Source organism: Aegilops tauschii, chromosome 7 (assembly GCF_002575655.3).
Source record: "Aegilops tauschii subsp. strangulata cultivar AL8/78 chromosome 7, Aet v6.0, whole genome shotgun sequence".
Classification (NCBI taxonomy): Eukaryota; Viridiplantae; Streptophyta; class Magnoliopsida; order Poales; family Poaceae; genus Aegilops; species Aegilops tauschii.
This window is the reverse complement of record NC_053041.3, coordinates 68,380,675-68,404,541: the sequence shown is the minus strand read 5'-3', so window position 1 is coordinate 68,404,541 and position 23,867 is coordinate 68,380,675.

Genomic DNA, 23,867 nt, shown 5'->3' with positions numbered 1-23,867 from the left:
GAGGAAAATGGAGTCGGCTGACCCCTGCGCCAAGAAGATGAGGCTCCCGCCAGCGGCGACGCCTGTTGTAGATCCTGCACCCGGCAGCGCGGGGAGAAGCAGCGACCCCGCCCCCGCCGGATCCAAGGAACCCGTAGAATCTCGGGTGGACCGCATCAGCGATCTCCCGGACGCCGTCCTTGGGGAGATCATCTCGCTTCTCCCCACCAAGGATTGCTGCCGCACCCAAGTCCTCTCAATTCGGTGGCGCCCTCTATGGCGCGCCGTGCCCCTTAATCTCGACTATCGTCAGCTATCTCTCTTCAATGATTTTGAAATCCCCAGAGCCATCATCTCCTCCCACCAGGGCTCCGTTCAAAGCCTCTGCATCCCGTCATGCTACCTGAGCAAGCATACCATGCCGTACACGGTGGACGCCTGGCTGAAATCCCCTGAATTCACAGAACTACAGCTGCTTGAGTTCTACTATTCCCCTAGAAATCACATACCACATACCGAACGCCATGAACTTGTGCCCTCAGCACCGATGTCCATCTCGCGGTTTTTGTCCTCTCTCCACACCGCCACCTTTGCGCTGTGCTACCTACCAGACAATCTGGTACTAAACCTTCGACTCCCATTTCTCAAGAAACTTTCACTTGTGCGGGTTCGTATATCGGAGGCCTCATTGCACAGCATCATGCACTCCAGTTGCCCTGCGCTGGAGTGCTTGGTGCTTGTTTTCACAGTTAGAATCGGTTGTCTCCAAATAAAGTCGCCTAACCTTGTAAGAATTGGAATATCTTTTGACGGAAGGCAGCTCATCATCCAAGATGCCCCTTCACTTCAAAGGTTGATCCTTGATTCTAGTTATTCACCGTTGCAAATAACCGTCCTCTCTGCGCCTAAACTGGAGACCTTGGGTGTAATACATGATCTTTGTGCTCATTTCAATATGGTGTTTGGCTCCACAGTTCTTCAGGTACTTTATATTATGATCTACACTTGTAACCATAAGCTGCATTTTAAATTTCTGCGCATAATTTATATATCATCTTGGAGTACACAGTTTGTACTAATATTATGTTCTATGCTCAATGAAGAGTTTCTCCATGGATGGCCTATCAATGGTGCTGGATTCTGTCAAGATCTTATATATCCAAATGAATAGTTTTGATCTAAACAAGATTATTGGCTTGCTGCAATGCTTTCCATGTCTGGAGAAGTTGTATATAAAGGTGATAATTTCACGCACATTGGAAGCCCGCATATAGTGTACTAGAATTAACCGTTCAGCTGTTGCTCTTTCGACACTCTTCTTTTAGACCTTAACTGTTTTCAATCTTCATGTCTATTTAGGCAACAGGACGGGGTAAGAAAGTTATAACCAATCGGTGGATTCGTAAGCATCGGGATTTTCTCACTTCTCATGAGATTCGATTGAAGACAATAATGCTAGAACGATATGTAGCCAACCGTGCAAACACAAGATTTGTCACATTCTTCCTGCTGAATGCGAGGTACTATTGTCCATCAGGCTTAAGTTTATCAGCAGCATGGTTTTGACGGATGGGTATGTCGAAGAGCAATAAAAGGAGTTTTAGGTGGGCAAAAGAGCTTCTGAATGTGCCGAGCTTCTATTTACAACATATTGTGGTCATAATCCAGTAAATTTTACGACCCAGGATGTTCATTCTATGGACCTGACCGATCCATTTGACTGTGACTGCCGAAAACAGTGTTGGAGTTAGATGTTGTTGCCCTTTTCAATCTGGTTTTTTTGTAAACCTGATGAACAATTAACCCTCGTGCTTTTGTACAGTTTGTAAGCTGGAGTTAGATGTTCCTGCCCTTTTCAACTCGGCTGTGACTGTCATATTTTCTTTGAAACAAGGCAAATGGCTTGCCATTCGTTTAATTTAGAGTGAAATATTGTAACAAATCCCAACCAAGGGAAATAACATCACTCCCGCCGGCTGCTTGAGCTCACTGTGCATTACAGAAGCCAAGTGATTAGCCCCCACCAGCACCCACAAACTTATTTCGAACTAGCACATCAAATGGGCTGTAAATTTTCAACGTTGTCAACAACCGAGAGGAACAAGGAGATGACTGTACGTGGAGAGGATGATAGTAGGGACCCACCAGCGTCATGGCAGTACGCAAGCAAGTGCCTCTATAGTACAAGCCCAAAAATATGGTTCCTCCTAATGGTTGGACATCTGGGGCTCACGCGATTGTCAACGTAGTCAATAAACGAGAGAATTACACTACGAGCGCATGACACCAGGGACCCAGCAAGTCGCGCAGTTTTTTTTTGAGGAACAAGCAGTTGTTATTTATACTAGTTTTAGCGACGGATCAGGGTAACAACGGGGCTGTGCGGGGGCTGTGGCCCGTCTAGCCAGGGTTTTATTTATGTTTACCACATCATCAGCCCGGTTGTGTTTTTTTCTTGCTGAAAATGGCTAGCCCAGTTCTATTTTTTTTTAAAGAAATACCCAAACAAGGCCTACTTTGCTTTATCGGCCCTGCTGGGCTGCAAATCTTTCAAGACGAGGAGAGTTTCATTCGGTTTGCCCAGAAATGGGTTGTACATTTTTAAAACACATCAAACCGGGAATTAGTTTCAATTGTTTTTCATTACAAGATCTTAAATTCCATTGATTTTTATGCGTGGACAATTATTTGGATTTTATATTTATATAAATTATTTTTAAAAATAGTTTGAATGTGAATCAATATTTCTAGATTAAAAACAGTTGACCGCACCGAAATATGCAAAATTTCGTATACTTTTTAACCGTGGACACAATATGGGGTGTAATGCTAACAAAAAGAAGATGGGCTCCAAAAAAATTCTTAAGAATTAGCAAATGGGATGTACATTATTAGAAATAATGGCAGATGGGTTGTATGTTGTTTTCCACAGATTTGAAGCTGACTTGTGCGCCTACTACAGGTTGACGTGTATGCTTTCATAAAAAAAGGTTGACGCACACGCAATGCCCTGTCAACTTAGTCAACACACGAGAGCAGTGACTGTTGGATGTCCATCCAACGGCTGTCGTGCTTCTTCAATCTCTGCTCTTCATGCTCCAGCCGCTCAATCAAGCACTGGCGGGACTGCCTGCTCCCTCCTCCCGCGGCCGGCTATGCTGCCGCGCAGGACTCACGGCCCCACCGTACTCCCATCGCTGGCCTAGCCATCCCTCTACTCACCCACACATGCTGTTATTCTACGGCGACGGCAGACGAACCAGTAAACCCTCGTACTCCTCCGCGTGGGAAACAATTGCCGAGTATTCCCTGGCTCCGTGTCGTTCCCTTCCTAGGCCTCGCCGTCGTCCACCGCCCTGGTGCTCTCGGCGCGGCCTGGTCAACGTGGTCAATGAACGACATCCATCGGAAGTGGACTGTACGTGGAGAGACTGACAGCTGGGTCCACGGCCGCACGCAAGGAAATGCCTCCTTATTACGCGCAAAATAATGATTCCTCCACCTGACAGCTGGGACCCACAGGAAGGGGTTCAGTATTTCACGAAAAAAATGTTCCCCTCGCTGACAGGTCGGACCCACCAGCTATATCTTCGCACGCAAGGAACTGCCTCCTTATTACGCCCAAAAAATGAATACCCCCCTGCTAGCTGGGACCCACCATATTGTTGGGCTGACTTGTGGGCCTACTAAGTTGACGGGGACTGAGGGCTTTGTGAACTTAGTCAATACTCTAGTGACCGTATGATGTCCATCCAACGGCCATAGTGCTTCTTCAACCTCTGGTCTTCTTGCTCCAGCCGCCCAAAGCAGCGCTGGTCATGCCGCCTGCTCCTGCCTCCTGTGGCCGGCTGTGCTACCGCGGAGGCCTCACCGCCCCCATACTACTCCGACCAGTAGCCAGGCCATCCCTCCACTCACCCACACCCCCTGTTATTTTGTGGCGACGGCAGCCTCACACCGCAGCCGAACTAGTGAACGCTCGTACTCCTCTCCGCGTGGGCATCCAGTGCCGCGTCTTGCCCGGCTCCGCGTCGTCCCCTTCCTAGGCCTCGCCGTCATCCACCGCCGTGGTGCTCTCGGCGCGGCGTGGTCAATGTGGTCAACGAGCGACTTCCATCGGAAGAGTACTCTACGTGGAGAGGCTGACAGCTGGGTCCACGGCAGCCGCAAGGAAGTGCCTCCTTATTACGTGGAAAATAATTATTCCTCCACCTGACAGTGGGGACCCAGCGGACGGGCCACCGGTATTTTGCAAAAAAAATCGTTTCCCCCTGACTGCTGGGACCCACCGGACGGGCCACCGTATTTCACGAAAAAAATGTTCCCCCCGCTGTCAGCTCGGACCCACCGGAAGTGCCTCCTTATTACGCACAAAAAAATGAATACTCCCCCGGCTAGCTGGGACCCACCTTGGTGGGAGGCTGACTTGTGGGCCTACTAAGTTGACGGGGACGAAGGGCTTTGTCAACCTAGTCAATATGAACGATTCTAGCTCCAGTGACCGTACGATGTCCATCCAACGGCCGTAGTGCTTCTTCAACCTCTGGTCTTCTTGCTCCAGCCGCCCAAAGCAGCGCCAGTCGTGCCGCATGCTCCTGCCTCCCGTGGCCGGCTGTGCTGCCGCAGAGGCCTCACCGCCCCCTACTATTCCCACCGCTGGCCAGGCCCTGCGGCGACGGCAGCATCACACCGCAGCCGAACCAGTGAACCCTCGTACTCCTCTCCGCGCGGGCTTCCACTGCCGCGTCTTCCCCGGCTCCGCGTCGTCCCCTTCCTAGGCCTCGCCGTCATCCAACGCCGTGGTGCTCTCCGCGCGGCGTGGTCAACATGGTCAAGGAACGACTTCCATCGGAAGAGTACTGTACGTGGAGAGGCTGACAGCTCGGTCCACGGCCACAACCCAGTTTTTTTGTGATTTGCCAAGTAAGTCGCTTTGTCAGGCCTGTTGGGCTGCAAATCTTTCAATACGAGGAGAGCTTTCATTCGGCTGGCCGAGAAAATGGCCCATCAGTAATGAGAAATGGGATGTACATTTTTAAAACACATCAAACCGGCAATTAGTTTCAAATATCTTTTTTTTCATTTCAAGATTTTAAATTACATTAATTTTTATGCGTGGAGAATTTGTTGGATTTTATATTGATATACATTTATTTTTAAAATCAGTTTGAATGTGAGTCAAAATTTCGGGATTAAAAACAGTTCGGACCGCACCAAAATATGCAAAATTCCGTATAATTTTTTAACCGTGGCCACAATATGGGCTGTAATGCTAACAAAAGGAATATGGGCTCCAAAAAAAACCTTAAGAGTTAGCAAATGGGCTGTAAATTATTATAAATAATGGCAGATGGGATGTATGCTGTTTTCCACAGATTTGAGGCTTTCCTAAAAAAATGGTTGACGCACAAGCACTGACTGTTGGATGTCCATCGAACGGCCGTCGTGCTTCTTCAATCTCTGCTCTTCCTGCTCCAGCCGCTCAAACAAGCGCCGGCGGGACTGCCTGCTCCCTCCTCCCCGCGGCCGGCTGTGCTGCCGCGCAGGCCTCAACGCCCCATCGTACTCCCATCGCTGGCCTAGCCATCCCTCTACTCACCCACACCTGCTGTTATTCTCCGGCGATGGCAGACGAACCAGTAAACCCTCGTACATTTGTACTCCCCTCCGAGTGGGAAACAACTGCCGAGTCTTCCCTGCCTCCGTGTCGTCCCCTTCCTAGGCCTCGCCATCGTCCACCGCCATGGTGCTCTCGGCGCGGCTTGGTCAATGTGGTCAACGACCGACTTCCATTGGAAGAGTATTGTGCGTGGAGACGCTGACAGCTGGGTCCACGGCTGCATCAAGGAAGTGCCTCCTTATTACGCGCAAAATAATTATTCCTCCACCTGACAGCGGGGACCCACCGGACGGGCCACCGTATTTCACGAAAAAAATGTTTCCCCCTGACTGTTGGGACCCACCAGCTACATCTTTGCACGCAAGGAAGTGCCTGACAGTCGGGACCGACCTGGTCGAAGCGTATGTAGCATTGTCATTCTGGTTGCGAACGTGTACGTACATATTTACTTGTGGATGTACAGGCGCGCACGTGTCATAGTAGAGGCGCGCACGTAGCATGTACACGTACATACAGCGGCCAGGGTGCAAGAAAGAAAATACGGCCACGTATGTGTATATACGGGCGGGGTCTCGAACGCCTACTCGCGCATCCGTACGGCGAGGGCTCATTGACATGGCTGGGTCGGAACGGAGAAACAGCGTCGTCGTCGTGTTCATGGGGAGGCAACGGAATGTGTCGTGTTCATGGGGAGGCAACGGAATGCGTCGTGTTCATCAGGAGGCAACTGAACGCGTGGGAGCCAACCCGCTGGGTCGGAACGGAATGCGTGGTCGTGTTCATCGGGAGGGCTTGGACGGAACAGGTGATGGAAACGAGGCCTGGCGTACCGCAGAATGGAGGAAATGGCCTTGTGTTCGACCGGCCACGTTCGAAACGGGATCCTGTTCATCGGGAGGGGTCTGGCGTACCGCAAAACGGACGAAACAGACCTCCTACGGTCGAAACGGGGGTCCTGTTGATCGGGAGGGGTGTGGCGTATCGCAAAACGGACGAAACGGACCTCCTACGGTCGAAACGGGGGTCCTGTTGATCGGGAGGGGTGTGGCGTACCGCAAAACGGACGAAATGGACCTCCTACGGTCGAAACGGTGGTCCAGTTCATCGGGAGGGGTGTGGCGTACCGCAAAACGGGACTCCACGGGATACTGTTCATCTCCACCGTCGACCTCCTCCAGCCTCCACGGGCTACCGTTGACCTCCTCCAGCCTCCACGGGCTCCTGTTCATCCAGCCTCCACCGCGCGCTACTCCACCGGCTACTGTTCAACCACCCCTCCACGGGCACCCCTCCACCATCTACTGTTCATCCAGCCCTCCACACAACGGGGTCCTGTTCAACCACCCCTCCACGGGCACCCCTCCACCGTCTACTGTTCATCCAGCCCTCCACACCACGGGGTCCTGTTCATCCAGAGGCAACGCCACCGCTCACTGTTCATCCAACCCCCCCCCCCACCCCCCCGCAACGCTCACTGTTCATCCCAGAGGCAGCATCGATCGGCTTCAGTTTAGCAGCAGTAGCGAAGGAATCGCTCGATCGGGTTCAGTTAACAGCAATCGATCGATCGCTCGGGTTCAGTAACGCGTAGCCTGCAGTGCAATCGCTCGGGTTCAGTTAGAGCCCAACACCTCGCTCGGGTTCAGTTAGAGCCAACGCCTCGCACACACGCGCGTACGTGTACGAGAGAAACGCGCATCGCTCGGCCCCCGACCAACCACCGTAACCGGGAAGTCCCCGAAATTTTCCTCGCCCTCGCTTCTACCACGGTTTTTTCCGTCATGGACGGCCCAAAGAATGTCATGCAGCTGCGTCTCCGGCCCGCCCAGGACGAAAAGCCCATTTTCTGTCATGATTTTTTGTCATAGAAGTGGGAGCCCACCACATCTATGATGATACCGGGTTTTGTCACAATTATCGTCATAGAAGTGTCATATGTATGACAGGAAAAATTTGAAGGAAATATGCCCTAGAGGCAATAATAAAGTTATTATTTATTTCCTTATATCATGATAAATGTTTATTATTCATGCTAGAATTGTATTAACCGAAAACATAATACTTGTGTGAATACATAGACAAACAAAGTGTCACTAGTATGCCTCTACTTGACTAGCTCGTTGATCAAAGATGGTTATGTTTCCTAGCGATTGACATGAGTTGTCATTTGATTAACGGGATCACATCATTAGGAGAATGATGTGATTGACTTGACCCATTCCATTAGCTCAGCACTCGATCGTTTAGTATGTTGCTATTGCTTTCTTCATGACTTATACATGTTCCTATGACTATGAGATTATGCAACTCCGGTTTACCGGAGGAACACTTTGTGTGCTACCAAACGTCACAACGTAACTGGGTGATTATAAAGGTGCTCTACAGGTGTCTCCGAAGGTACTTGTTGGGTTGGCGTATTTCGAGATTAGGTTTTGTCACTCCGATTGTCGGAGAGGTATCTCTGGGCCCTCTCGGTAATGCACATCACTTAAGCCTTGCAAGCATTGCAACTAATGAGTTTGTTCCGAGATGATGTATTACGGAACGAGTAAAGAGACTTGTCGGTAACGAGATTGAACTAGGTATTAAGATACCGACGATCGAATCTCGGGAAAGTAACATACCGATGACAAAGGGAACAACGTATGTTGTTATGCGGTCTGACCGATAAAGATCTTCGTAGAATATGTGGGAGCCAATATGAGCATCCAGGTTCCGCTATTGGTTATTGACCGAAGACATGTCTCGGTCATGTCTACATAGTTCTCGAACCCGTAGGGTCCGTACGCTTAACGTTTCGATGACAGTTATATTATGAGTTTATATGTTTTGATGTACCGAAGGTTGTTCGGAGTCCTGGATGTGATCACGGACATGACAAGGAGTCTCGAAATGGTTGATACATAAAGATTCATATATTGGAAGCCTATGTTTGGATATCGGAAGTGTTCTGGGTGAAATCAGGATTTTACCGGAGTACTGGGAGGTTATCGGAACCCCCCGGCAACATAATGGGCCTTAGTGGGCCTAGGTGGAAGAGAGGAGAGGCGGCTAGGGCTGGGCCGCGCGCCCCTCCCCCCTAGTCCGAATAGGACAAGGAGAAGGGGGCGGCGCCCCCCTTCCTTCTTCTCCCTCTCCTCTTTCCCCCCTCCCAAGTCCTAATCCAACTAGGAAAAGGGGGAGTCCTACTCCCGGTGGGAGTAGGACTCCTCCTGGCGCGCCCCAAGGCTGGCCGCACCTCTCCCCCTTTGCTCCTTTATATACGGGGGCAGGGGCACCCCAAAGACACAACAATTGATCACTGATCTCTTAGCCGTGTGCGGTGCCCCCTCCACCATATTACACCTCGATAATATCGTAGCGGTGCTTAGGCGAAGCCCTGCGTCAGTAGAACATCATCATCGTCACCACGCCGTCGTGCTGACGAAACTCTCCCTCAACACTCGGCTGGATCGGAGTTCGAGGGATGTCATCGAGCTGAACGTGTGCTGAACTCGGAGGTGCCGTACGTTCGGTACTTGATCGGTCGGATCGTGAAGACGTACGACTACATCAACCGCGTTGTGTTAACGCTTCCACTTTCGGTCTACGAGGGTACGTGGACAACACTCTCCCCTCTCGTTGCTATGCATCACCATGATCTTGCGTGTGCGTAGGAATTTTTTTTGAAATTACTACGTTCCCCAACAATGGCATCCGAGCCTGGTTTTATGAGTAGATGTCATATGCACGAGTAGAACACTAGTGAGTTGTGGGCGATATAAGTCATACTGCTTACCAGCATGTCATACTTTGGTTCGGCGGTATTGTTGGATGAAGCGGCCCGGACCGACATTACGCGTACGCTTACGCGAGACTGGTTCTACCGACGTGCTTTGCACACAGGTGGCTGGCGGGTGTCAGTTTCTCCAACTTTAGTTGAACCGAGTGTGGCTACGCCCAGTCCTTGCGAAGGTTAAAACAGCACCAACTTGACAAACTATCATTGTGGTTTTGATGCGTACGTAAGAACGGCTATTGCTAAGCCCGTAGTAGCCACGTAAAACTTGCAACAACAAATTAGAGGACGTCTAACTTGTTTTTGCAGGGCATGTTGTGATGTGATATGGTCAAGACATGATGCTAAATTTTATTGTATGAGATGATCATGTTTTGTAACCGAGTTATCGGCAACTGGCAGGAGCCATATGGTTGTCGTTTTATTGTATGCAATGCAATCACCATGTAATTGTTTTACTTTATCACTAAGCGGTAGCGATAGTCGTAGAAGCAATAGTTGGCGAGACGACAACGATGCTATGATGGAGATCAAGGTGCCGAGCCGGTGACGATGGTGATCATCACGGTGCTTCGGAGATGGAGATCACAAAGCACAAGATGATGATGGCCATATCATATCACTTATATTGATTGCATGTGATGTTTATCTTTTATGCATCTTATCTTGCTTTGATTGACGGTAGCATTATAAGATGATCCCTCACTAAATTATCAAAGTATAAGTGTTCTCCCTGAGTATGCACCGTTGCGAAAGTTCTTCGTGCGGAGACACCACGTGATGATCGGGTGTGATAGGCTCTACGTTCAAATACAACGGGTGCAAAACAGTTGCACACGCGGAATACTCAGGTTAAACTTGATGAGCCTAGCATATAACAGATATGGCCTCGGAACACGGAGACCGAAAGGTCGAGCGTGAATCATATAGTAGATATGATCAACATAGTGATGTTCACCGTTGAAACTACTCCATCTCACGTGATGATCGGACATGGTTTAGTTGATATGGATCACGTGATCACTTAGAGGATTAGAGGGATGTCTATCTAAGTGGGAGTTCTTAAGTAATATGATTAATTGAACTTGAATTTATCATGAACTTAGTACCTGATAGTATCTTGCTTGTCTATGTTAATTGTAGATAGATGGCCCGTGCTGTTGTTCCGTTGAATTTTAATGCGTTCCTTGAGAAAGCAAAGTTGAAAGATGATGGTAGCAATTACACGGACTGGGTCCGTAACTTGAGGATTATCCTCATTGCTGCACAGAAGAATTACGTCCTGGAAGCACCGCTGGGTGCCAGGCCTGCTGCAGGAGCAACACCAGATGTTATGAACGTCTGGCAGAGCAAAGCTAATGACTACTCGATAGTTAAGTGTGCCATGCTTTACGGCTTAGAACCGGGTCTTCAACGACGTTTTGAACGTCATGGAGCATATGACATGTTCCAGGAGTTGAAGTTAATATTTCAAGCAAATGCCCGGATTGAGAGATATGAAGTCTCCAATAAGTTCTATAGCTGCAAGATGGAAGAGAATAGTTCTGTCAGTGAGCATATACTCAAAATGTCTAGGTATAACAATCACTTGATTCAACTGGGAGTTAATCTTCTGGATGATAGCGTCATTGACAGAATTCTTCAATCACTGCCACCAAGCTACAAAAGCTTCGTGATGAACTATAACATGCAAGGGATGAATAAGATGATTCCCGAGCTCTTCGCAATGCTAAAGGCTGCGGAGGTAGAAATCAAAAAGGAGCATCAAGTGTTGATGGTCAATAAGACCACTAGTTTCAAGAAAAAGGGCAAAGGGAAGAAGAAGGGGAACTTCAAGAAAAACAGCAAGCAAGTTGTTGTTCAGGAGAAGAAACCCAAGTCTGGACCTAAGCCTGAGACTGAGTGCTTCTACTGCAAGCAGACTGGTCACTGGAAGCGGAACTGCCCCAAGTATTTGGCGGATAAGAAGGATGGCAAGGTGAACAAAGGTATATGTGATATACATGTTATTGATGTGTGCCTTACTAATGCTCGCAGTAGCACCTGGGTATTTGATACTGGTTCTGTTGCTAATATTTGCAACTCGAAACAGGGGCTACGGATTAAGCGAAGATTGGCTAAGGACGAGGTGACGATGCGCGTGGGAAATGGTTCCGAAGTCGATGTGATCGCGGTCGGCACGCTACCTCTACATCTACCTTTGGGATTAGTTTTAGACCTAAATAATTGTTATTTGGTGCCAGCGTTAAGCATGAACATTATATCTGGATCTTGTTTGATGCGAGACGGTTATTCATTTAAATCAGAGAATAATGGTTGTTCTATTTATATCAGTAATATCTTTTATGGTCATGCACCCTTGAAGAGTGGTCTATTTTTGTTGAATCTCGATAGTAGTGATACACATATTCATAATATTGAAGCCAAAAGATGCAGAGTTGATAATGATAGTGCAACTTATTTGTGGCACTGCCGTTTAGGTCATATTGGTGTAAAGCGCATGAAGAAACTCCATACTGATGGACTTTTGGAACCACTTGATTATGAATCACTTGGTACTTGCGAACCGTACCTCATGGGCAAGATGACTAAAACACCGTTCTCCAGAACTATGGAGAGAGCAACAGATTTGTTAGAAATCATACATACAGATGTATGTGGTCCGATGAATATTGAGGCTCGTGGCGGATATTGTTATTTTCTCACCTTCACAGATGATTTGAGCAGATATGGGTATATCTACTTAATGAAACATAAGTCTAAACATTTGAAAAGTTCAAATAATTTCAGAGTGAAGTTGAAAATCATCATAACAAGAAAATAAAATTTCTACGATCTGATCGTGGAGGAGAATATTTGAGTTATGAGTTTGGTCTTTATTTGAAACAATGCGGAATAGTTTCGCAACTCACGCCACCCGGAACACCACAGCGTAATGGTGTGTCCGAACATCATAATCGTACTTTACTAGATATGGTGCTATCTATGATGTCTCTTACTAATTTACCGCTATCGTTTTGGGGTTATGCTTTAGAGATGGCTGCATTCACGTTAAATAGGGCACCATCAAAATCCGTTGAGACGACGCCTTATGAACTTTGGTTTGGCAAGAAACCAAAGTTGTCGTTTCTTAAAGTTTGGGACTGCGATGCTTATGTGAAAAAACTTCAACCTGATAAGCTCGAACCCAAATCGGAGAAATGTGTCTTCATAGGATACCCAAAGGAGACTGTTGGGTACACCTTCTATCACAGATCCGAAGGCAAAACTTTTGTTGCTAAATTCGGAATTTTTCTGGAGAAGGAGTTTCTCTCGAAAGAAGTGAGTGGGAGGAAAGTAGAACTTGATGAGGTAACTGTACCTGCTCCCTTATTGGAAAGTAGTTCATCACAGAAACCGGTTTCTGCGACACCTACACCAATTAGTGAGGAAGTTAATGATGATGATCATGAAACTTCAAATCAAGTTATTACTGAACCTCGTAGGTCAACCAGAGTAAGATCCGCACCAGAGTGGTACGGTAATCCTGTTCTGGAGGTTATGTTACTAGACCATGACGAACCTACGAACTATGAAGAAGCGATGGTGAGCCCAGATTCCGCAAAATGGCTTGAGGCCATGAAATCCGAGATGAGATCCATGTATGAGAACAAAGTATGGACTTTGGTTGACTTGCCCGATGATCGGCAAGCCATTGAAAATAAATGGATCTTCAAGAAGAAGACTGGCGCTGACGGTAATGTTACTGTCTATAAAGCTCGACTTGTTGCGAAAGGTTTTCGACAAGTTCAAAGGATTGACTACGATGAGACCTTCTCACCCGTAGCGATGCTTAAGTCTGTCTGAATCATGTTAGCAATTGCCGCATTTTATGATTATGAAATTTGGCAAATGGATGTCAAAACTGCATTCCTGAATGGATTTCTGGAAGAAGAATTGTATATGATGCAACCGGAAGGTTTTGTCGATCCAAAGGGAGCTAACAAAGTGTGCAAGCTCCAGCGATCCATTTATGGACTGGTGCAAGCCTCTCGGAGTTGGAATAAACGCTTTGATAGTGTGATCAAAGCATTTGGTTTTGTACAGACTTTTGGAGAAGCCTATATTTACATGAAAGTGAGTGGGAGCTCTGTAGCATTTCTGATATTATATGTAGATGACATATTGGTGATTGGAAATGATATAGAATTTCTAGATAGCATAAAGGGATACTTGAATAAGAGTTTTTCAATGAAAGACCTCGGTGAAGCTGCGTATATATTGGGCATCAAGATCTATAGAGATAGATCAAGACGCTTAATTGGACTTTCACAAAGCACATACCTTGACAAAGTTTTGAAGACGTTCAAAATGGATCAAGCAAAGAAAGGGTTCTTGCCTGTGTTACAAGGTGTGAAGTTGAGTAAGACTCAATGCCCGACCACTGCAGAAGATAGAGAGAAGATGAAAGATGTTCCCTATGCTTCAGCCATAGGCTCTATCATGTATGCAATGTTGTGTACCAGACCTGATGTATGACAGCGGTCAAGAACATCCTGAAATACCTGAAAAGGACTAAGGATATGTTTCTCGTTTATGGAGGTGACAAAGAGCTCATCGTAAATGGTTACGTCGATGCAAGCTTTGACACTGACCCGGACAATTCTAAATCGCAAACCGGATACGTGTTTACATTGAACGGTGGAGCTGTCAGTTGGTGCAGTTCTAAACAAAGCGTCGTGGCGGGATCTACATGTGAAGCGGAGTACATAGCTGCTTCAGAAGCAGCAAATGCAGGAGTCTGGATGAAGGAGTTCATATCCGATCTAGGTGTCATACCTAGTGCATCGGGTCCAATGAAAATCTTTTGTGACAATACTGGTGCAATTGCCTTAGCAAAGGAATCCAGATTTCACAAGAGAACCAAGCACATCATAAGACCCTTCAACTCCATCCGGGATTTAGTCCAGGTGGGAGAAAAAGAAATTTGCAAGATACATACGGATCTGAATGTTGCAGACCCGTTGACTAAGCCTCTTCCAAGAGCAAAAGATGATCAGCACCAAGGCTCCATGGGTGTAAGAATCATTACTGTGTAATCTAGATTATTGACTCTAGTGCAAGTGGGAGACTAAAGGAAATATGCCCTAGAGGCAATAATAAAGTTATTATTTATTTCCTTATATCATGATAAATGTTTATTATTCATGCTAGAATTGTATTAACCGGAAACATAATACTTGTGTGAATACATAGACAAACAAAGTGTCACTAGTATTCCTCTACTTGACTAGATCGTTGATCAAAGATGGTTATGTTTCCTAGCCATTGACATGAGTTGTCATTTGATTAACGGGATCACATCATTAGGAGAATGATGTGATTGACTTGACCCATTCCGTTAGCTTAGCACTCGATCGTTTAGTATGTTGCTATTGCTTTCTTCATGACTTATACATGTTCCTATGACTATGAGATTATGCAACTCCCGTTTACCGGAGGAACACTTTGTGTGCTACCAAACGTCACAACGTAACTGGGTGATTATAAAGGTGCTCTACAGGTGTCTCCGAAGGTACTTGTTGGGTTGGCGTATTTCGAGATTAGGATTTGTCACTCCGATTGTCGGAGAGGTATCTCTGGGCCCTCTCGGTAATGAACATCACTTAAGCCTTGCAAGCATTGCAACTAATGAGTTTTTTGCGAGATGATGTATTACGGAACGAGTAAAGAGACTTGCCGGCAACGAGATTGAACTAGGTATTAAGATACCGACGATCGAATCTCGGGCAAGTAACATACCGATGACAAAGGGAACAACGTATGTTGTTATGCGGTCTGACCGATAAAGATCTTCGTAGAATATGTGGGAGCCAATATGAGCATCCAGGTTCCGCTATTGGTTATTGTCCGGAGACATGTCTCGGTCATGTCTACATAGTTCTCGAACCCGTAGGGTCCGCATGCTTAACGTTTCGATGACAGTTATATTATGAGTTTATATGTTTTGATGTACCGAAGGTTTTTCGGAGTCCCGGATGTGATCACGGACATGTCAAGGAGTCTCGAAATGGTCGAGACATAAAGATTGATATATTGGAAGCCTATGTTTGGATATCGGAAGTGTTCCGGGTGAAATCAGGATTTTACCGGAGTACCGGGAGGTTACCGGAACCCCCGGCAACATAATGGGCCTTAGTGGGCCTAGGTGGAAGAGAGGAGAGGCGGCTAGGGCTGGGCCGCGCGCCCCTCTCCCCTAGTCCGAATAGGACAAGGAGAAGGGGGGGGCGCCCCCGTTCCTTCTTCTCCCTCTCCTCTTACCCCCCTCCCAAGTCCTAATCCAACTAGGAAAAGGGGGGAGTCCTACTCCCGGTGGGAGTAGGACTCCTCCTGGCGCGCCCCAAGGCTGGCCGCACCTCTCCCCCTTTGCTCCTTTATATACGGGGGCAGGGGGGCACCCCAAAGACACAACAATTGATCATTGATCTCTTAGCCGTGTGCGGTGCCCCCCTTCACCATATTACACCTCGATAATATCGTAGCGGTGCTCAGGCGAAGCCCTGCATCGGTAGAACATCATCATTGTCACCACGCCGTCGTGCTGACAAAACTCTCCCTCAACACTCGGCTGGATCGGAGTTCGAGGGACGTCATCGAGCTGAACGTGTGCTGAACTCAGAGGTGTCGTACGTTCGGTACTTGATCGGTCGGATCGTGAAGACGTATGACTACATCAACCGCATTGTGTTAACGCTTCCGCTTTCGGTCTACGAGGGTACGTGGACAACACTCTCCCCTCTCGTTGCTATGCATCACCATGATCTTGCGTGTGCGTAGGAAATTTTTTGAAATTACTACGTTCCCCAACAAAATTTCGTTCGGACGAAAATGTCACGGATGTGTCTTTTTTTTGTAGTGAACATCGTAACTGTACTTTATTAGATATGGTGCGATCTATGATGTCTCTTACCGATTTACCACTATGGTTCGGGGGCTATGCATCATAGACAGCTGCATTCACGTTAAATAGGGCATCATCTAAATCCGTTGAGACGACGCCAGATGAACTTTGGTTTGGCAAGAAACCAAAGTTGTCGTTTCTTAAAGTTTGGGGCTGCGATGCTTATGTGAAAAAGCTTCAACCTGATAAGCTCGAACCCAAATCGGAGAAAGGTGTCTTCATAGGATACCCAAAGGAGACTGTTGGGTACACCTTCTATCATAAATCCGAAGGCAAGATATTCATTGCTAAGAATGGATCCTTTCTAGAGAAGGAGTTTCTCTAGAAAGAAGTGAGTGGGAGGAAAGTAGAACTTGATGAGGTAATTGTACCTGCTCCCGAATTGGAAAGTAGTTCATCACAGAAATCAGTTCCAGTGATTCCTACACCAATTACTGAGGAAGCTAATGATAATGATCATGAAACTTCAGATCATGTTAGTACTGAACCTCATAGGTCAACCAGAGTAAGATCCGCACCAGAGTGGTACGGTAATCCTGTTCTGGACGTCATGTTAATAGACCATAATGAACCAACGAACTATGAGGAAGCGATGATGAGCCCAGATTCCGCGAAATGGCTTGAGGCCATGAAATCTGAGATGGGGTCCATGTATAAGAACAAAGTATGGACTTTGGTTGACTTACCTGATGATCGGCAAGCAATAGAGAATAAATGGATCTTCAAGAGGAAGACGGACGCTGATAGAAGACGGTCGCAAAATGTTTTCAACAAGTTCAAGGTGTTGACTACGATGAGATTTTCTCACTTGTATCGATGCTTAAAAGTCTGTCCGAATCATGTTAGCAATTGCCGCATTTTATGAAATTTGGCAAATGGATGTCAAACCTGCATTCCTTAATGGATTTCTTAAAGAAGAGTTGTATGTGATGCAACCAAAAGGTTTTGTCGATCCTAAAGGTGCTAACAAAGTGCGCAAAGCTCCAGCGATCCATCTATGGACTGGTGCAAGCACCTCGGAGTTTGATTATACGCTTTGATGAGTTGATCAAAGTATATAGTTTTATACAGACTTGCGGTGAAGCCTGTATTTACAAGATAGTGAGTGGGAGCACTACCGCATTTCTGATAAGTATATGTGAATGACATATTGTTGATCAGAAATAATGTAGAATTTTCTGGAAAGCATAAAGGAGTGTTTGAAAGTAGTTTTTCAAAGAAAGACCTCGGTGAAGCTGCTTACATATTGAGCATCAAGATCTATAGAGATAGATGAAGACGCTTGATAATTGTTTTCAATGAGTACATACCTTGACAAGTTTTTGAACTAGTTCAAAATGGAACAGTCAAAGAAGGAGTTCTTGCCTGTGTTGCAAGGTGTGAAGTTGAGTAAAGACTCAAATCCCGACCACAGCAGAAAATAGAAAGAGAATGAAAAGTCATTCCCTATGCCTCAGTCATAGGTTCTATGAAGTATGCTAGGCTGTGTACTAGACCTATTGTGTACCTCGCCATGAGTTTGGCAAGAGGGTACAATAGTGATCGAGGAGTGGATCACTGGACAGCAGTCAAAATTATCCTTAGTGGAATAAGGAAATGTTTCTCGATTATGGAGGTGACAAAGAGTTCGTCGTAAAGAGTTACGTCGATGCAAGCTTTGACACCGATCTGGATGACTCTAAGTCTCGATCTAGATACATATTGAAAGTGGGAGCAATTAGCTAGAGTAGCTCCGTGCAGAGTATTGTAGACATAGAAATTTGCAAAATACATATGGATCTGAATGTTGAAGACCAGTAGACTAAAAATTTCTCTCACAGGCAAAACATGATCACACCTTATTAATCTTGGGTGTTAATCACATAGCGATGTGAACTAGATTATTGACTCTAGTAAACCTTTTGAGTGTTGGTCACATGGCGATGTGAACTATGGGTGTTAATCACATAAAGATGTCAACTATTGGTGTTAAATCACATGGCTATGTGAACTAGATTATTGACTCTAGTGCAAGTGGGAGACTGAAGGAAATATGCCCTAGAGGCAATAATAAAGTTATTATTTATTTCCTTATATCATGATAAAAATTATTATTCATGCTACGATTGTATTAACCGGAAACTTAGTACATGTGTGAATACATAGACAAACAAAGTGTCCCTAGTATGCCTCCACTTGACTAGCTTGTTAATCAAAGATGGTTAAGTTTCCTAACCATAGACATGTGTTGTCATTTGATGAACGGGATTACATCATTAGAGAATGATGTGATGGACAAGACCCATCTGTTAGCTTAGCACTATGATTGTTTAGTTTATTAATATTGCTTTCTTCATGACTTATCCATGTTCCTATGACTATGAGATTATGCAACTCCCGAATACCGGAGGAACACTTAGTGTGCTATCAAACGTCACAACGTAACTGGGTGATTATAAACATGCTCTACAGGTGTCTCCGATGGTGTTTGTTGGGTTGGCATAGATCGAGATTAGGATTTGTCACTCCATGTTTCGGAGAGGTATCTCTGGGCCCTCTCGGTAATGCACATCACTATAAGCCTTGCAAGCAATGTGACTAATCAGTTAGTCACGGGATGATGCCTTACTGAACGAGTAAAGAGACTTGCCGGTAAACAGATTGAACTAGGTATGATGATACCGACGATCGAATCTCGGGCAAGTAACATACCGATGACAAAGGGAACAACGTATGTTGTTATGCGGTTTGACCGATAAAGATCTTCGTAGAATATGTAGGAGCCAATATGAGCATCCAGGTTTGCGCTATTGGTTATTGACCGGAGATGAGTCTCGGTCATGTCTACATACTTCTCAAACCCATAGGGTCCGCACGCTTAACGTTCGATGATGATTTGTATTATGAGTTTATGTGATTTGATGTACCGAAGGTTGTTCGGAGTCCTGGATGAGATCACGGACATGACGAGGAGTCTGGGATTGTCGAGACATAAAGATTGATATATTGGAAGGCTATATTCGGACACCGGAATGGTTCGGGTCGTTTCGGAAAGTTTTGGAGTACCGGGGCTTACCGGAACCCCCTCCGGGAAGTTATTGGGCCTGATGGGCCTAGTCGTGGAAGAGAGAGGGCCGGCTAGGAGGTGGCGCACGCCCGCCTTGCCCCAATCTGAATTGGACAAGGGGAGGGGGTGGTGCCCCCCTCCTTCCTTCTCTCCTCCTCCTCCTTCCCCCCTTCTCCAACTTGGAATAGGAAAGGGGGGCCAAATCCTACTAGGTTTGGAGTCCTAGTAGGACTCCTCCCCCATGGCGTGCCTCCCCCCTTGGCCGGCCTCCTCCTGCCCCTCCTTTATATACGTGGGGAGGGGGCACCCTAGAACACACAAGTTGATCTTTTAGCCGTGTGCGGTGCCCCCCTCCACAGTTACACACCTCGTTCATATCGTCGTAGTGCTTAGGCGAAGCCCTGCGTCGTAACTTCACCATCACCGTCGCCACGCCGTCGTGCTGACGAAACTCTCCCTCGGCCTCAACTGGATCAAGAGTACGAGGGACGTCATCGAGCTGAACGTGTGCTGAACACGGAGGTGCCGTACGTTCGGTGCTAGGATCAGTCGGATCGTGAAGACGTACGACTACATCAACCGCGTTAATAAAACGCTTCTGCTTTCGGTCTACGAGGTTGCGTGGACACACTGTCCCCGCTCGTTGCTTTGCTTCTCCTAGATAGATCTTGCGTGATCGTAGGAAATTTTTTTGAAATTACTGCGTTCCCCAATAATTACTTGCAACATGATTTCTCCCATGACCTCAAGAACAAAACTAACTACTCACAAGTGATAAACATGTTCATGATCAGAGGGATATTAATGTAACATCCCAAAATTCTAAATTTTGAAATGTTATATTAAATAAATAGTTTTGATTAATTGTTTGATTGTGGTGTGGTTGCTTGTATGAAATTGAGTGAAATTTGAACCTTTGTGAAAGTTAAATGAGAGGGAATGAAAGGACTTTCCCAAACTTTCATCTTGCATTTTATGATCTCCATGAATTGAAATTCAGTTCATTATAAAACCCTAGAGTTAAGATGATATGACTTCTTCCATTTAAATAAATGAACAGGGTTTTGAAAAGATTCTAATTCCAATTGGAACTATTTCAAATTCAGAAACTTTATGCAACTAAATGATTTTCATGAGAGAAGATAAAATGACTTCTTCAAATCGTATGAAATATGAGTTGGAAGTTTCAAAGAATCAAATTTAACGTCCCTTGAAATTATTTTCAATTTGGAGTTATTTGGTTTTTATTCAAATTATTTTTCTCACAAAATAAAATATATGGAAAATAGGGTAAAATGATTCCCTAAATTAGAAAATTGGAGAGAAATAAATTTGAAATAATTTTGGTATTTTTTTAAAATGATTTTATAAGGTTTTATTGCAACAGTAGCACTCTTTGCTTTATTTAAACTTTTGTGGAATTTATTTGCCGCTGAAAAAATGTTCATGTTATAGAAAATCTTTTTCTGAAAATTTGGATATATTATATGCCTATATAATATTTCTATTTCTTTTGTTTTTATTATTTTTGTTTATCTATGTTAAATAAAAAATTAAAAAATCGGGCCGACCGAACTGGGCCGCGCCCTGCCCAGCCAGCCCACGTCGCAGTCTTCGAGCTTGGGACGGAGTCCCGAGCGACTACGCCGCCGCGCCGCCATCGCCAGCCGTCGCCGACCCGGACTCCCGCCGCCGCCTTTCCCCTCCTCCAAGCCACCACCTCCCCCCGACCCCCTTTATAAGGCGAGGCCGACCCCCTCTCTCTCCTCGCGCCGCCCCCTCTCCTCCCTGCATCTCGCCGCCGCCAATGCACCAACGCCGCTCGCGCCATCGGAGCCGTCGCTGCCGCCTCGCACCGCCGCCTGCAGCGCCGCCCACGCCGCTCAGCCCCGCCGCCGTCTCGCTGTTGCCGCTCTCGCCGCCGCCCGCCGTCGCCGCCGGAGCCGCCTCACTCGCCGGAGCCGCCGCCCCGCCTCGTTGTTGACATCGCCGCCGTCGACGAAGAAAACCGACAAAAACCGCCGGTAAAACCACCGAGCCGTCCCGGTTTATTTTGGTTTTCTTCGGTTTTATCTTAATAACCCGGTCAGTTCGGTTTAACGAACGCTCATTCGTTTAGGATCTTTAGTGAGCATATTCGTTAGATTAGTTTCTGTTAGCGAGCGTTCGCTCGATAGATTTTTCTTTTCCTTTTTATTTTTTGGCCAGGGGTCCATCCGTGAATATTTTATTTACAGATTAGTCCCTGATCTTCAAACCTTCGCTACTTTTTACTCGCTTGTCCAAATCCAACGAAACCAATGCCCACTTCTTCGTTATGATCCCCTCTGTTCAGATAACCAACTTAAATATATTCCTTTGTTGTAGGGAAAAATTAGCTTTATGCAAAATTAAACTTAGAGCCTCCACCAGCCAAATATGCATGTAGTGATAGCCATTATCCAGCATTGCTCTACAGTGTGAAATTGCCAGTACATTCAATGTACTGACCTACATGGCTGAAACGTCTCATGTTGCAGGAACCTTACGACGAGTAAGTGATACGTTAGGGTTACATTGTCTACACTCAACTTTGTCGTTCGTGTTGATGGGAATCCACAACTTTGTTGTTACTTCCACTATTTGGATTGAGGTAATAGTATTTACGTTATTTATACATGTGATTTACCTCTATTATAAATCCTCGAGTACTGTGTGTGTCAGCATACCGATCCAGGGATGACACTTAAGCACAGAGACTTAACCGTCTAAGGTCGGGTCGCTACAAGATGGTATCAGAGGACATGTTGACTGTAGGACGTGACCCCTAGAAACTGGCAAGACCATAGGAAAGAGTTTTCTCTAAAACTTTATTTTCAAAAAGATCTTTTACCTCTTTTCTTTTGTGAGCTTTATCAAATGTTCCCTTTTAGTTAGACCATACCCCTTTCCCCTTTTGACCACACGAAGATTCGACTGATGAGACCACTCTAAGAAGTACCCGAGATCAATACCCAAGAGCAAGATGTGTCAAAAAAAGACCGAAACATGGAGCGTTAAAACTCAAAGGTTTTTGTCAGGAAAACCCCATGACAGGAGATATCAAATATGGACTGATAGCTCATGGCAGAGACAAGGGCAGAAACACGGTTATCCATGATGCTATCGTTAGCTTATGCTATTGTCATAGTGCTGAGTTAAGCATGCATTTCTTCGGAAGGATTGTATGGAAGAAGGCTGATGGAGCACCTATCAGAAAAATATGAAGTTTTAACCTTAGCTGGTGTATCGGGAGGATCTGGAATATTACATCAAGAAGTTTAGGGTGGACCTTCAGGAAGCCGTATTTGACAAGGAAGCATTTCGTGAAGAACTCAGGACCCAGAAGCTGAAAGTAGCCAAGCTGGAGGAGCAAAACCTTGAAATACCGGAGATTCGTCATGAACTGAAGGATAGTAGGACCATGGTTCATGCCAAGGATGAAACCCAGGAGTTTGGAACGCAACTCCAGAATATTAAAGGACATCACGAGAGACTTCGCGTCACCAGAGATGATCTGGCAAAAGAACTTGAGAAGGACAAGCACGATTGGAAGAAGCCATCGGAGACATGAACAAGACTTGAAGAGTTCGGCGACCTTGAAGATTTATTGACCTTTATAAGCCCAAACCCCTGTTATATACTCACGTTAGATGCGACGATTGTGAGCTATCATTTGTTTGATGTTTTTCTGACAACCACAAAATAAAATCTGTCTTTTCAAAACTATTGTTTGTATTGTGTGTAACTCTCTCTATCTATCTTACCTGACCCCAAAACCCATGGACCAATAGAGGATGAATGGAGATGAACTCACATTTTCGGGACCGATAAGCCAATTGGAGATAGACCGATGGATTCAGAACATGGAAGATCGCATGAAGAATAACACTATAGCCGGAAAGGATACAACCCATCATGCTCTTCAGTGCTTTGAAAGAGGTGCTGCTACTTGGTGAAGGATGTACCAAACCATCAATGGATGGCAAAGAGTAACCACTTGGGAAGAATTCAAGTTGACTCTGCTAAAGTCTGTCTTGTGTCCCAGAAATCGAAGTCTTATGGAAATGATATGAAGAAACCTTGTGCATGCAAGCTTTGTGGAGAAATAGGACACAACCATAAAGAACACAAGGATGAATGCCTAATTGTGAAGGAAGTCACCCAGCTGAAGAATGCCCAACTAGGCAGATCACTTGTTTCTTGTGTGAAGGGACTACCCACTACCCTGCTCAGTGCCACATTTACCCCATGGTACAACGAACCATCCAACAGAAGAAATAAGCAATGAAAGGATCCCTCATGGAAATTTTAGAAGAACTTGTGATGAAGGAAGAGGTGGAGGACACACCCGAAGAAGACCCAATTAAACCCTGCACCAAGTCATGCTATTCATGTGGAGAAGAAGGACACATCTCCCAGAATTGTCTGAATGGGGATCTAGTAGAATTTCCGATAGAGGAAGTAGAGTATGACCCACAGGAAA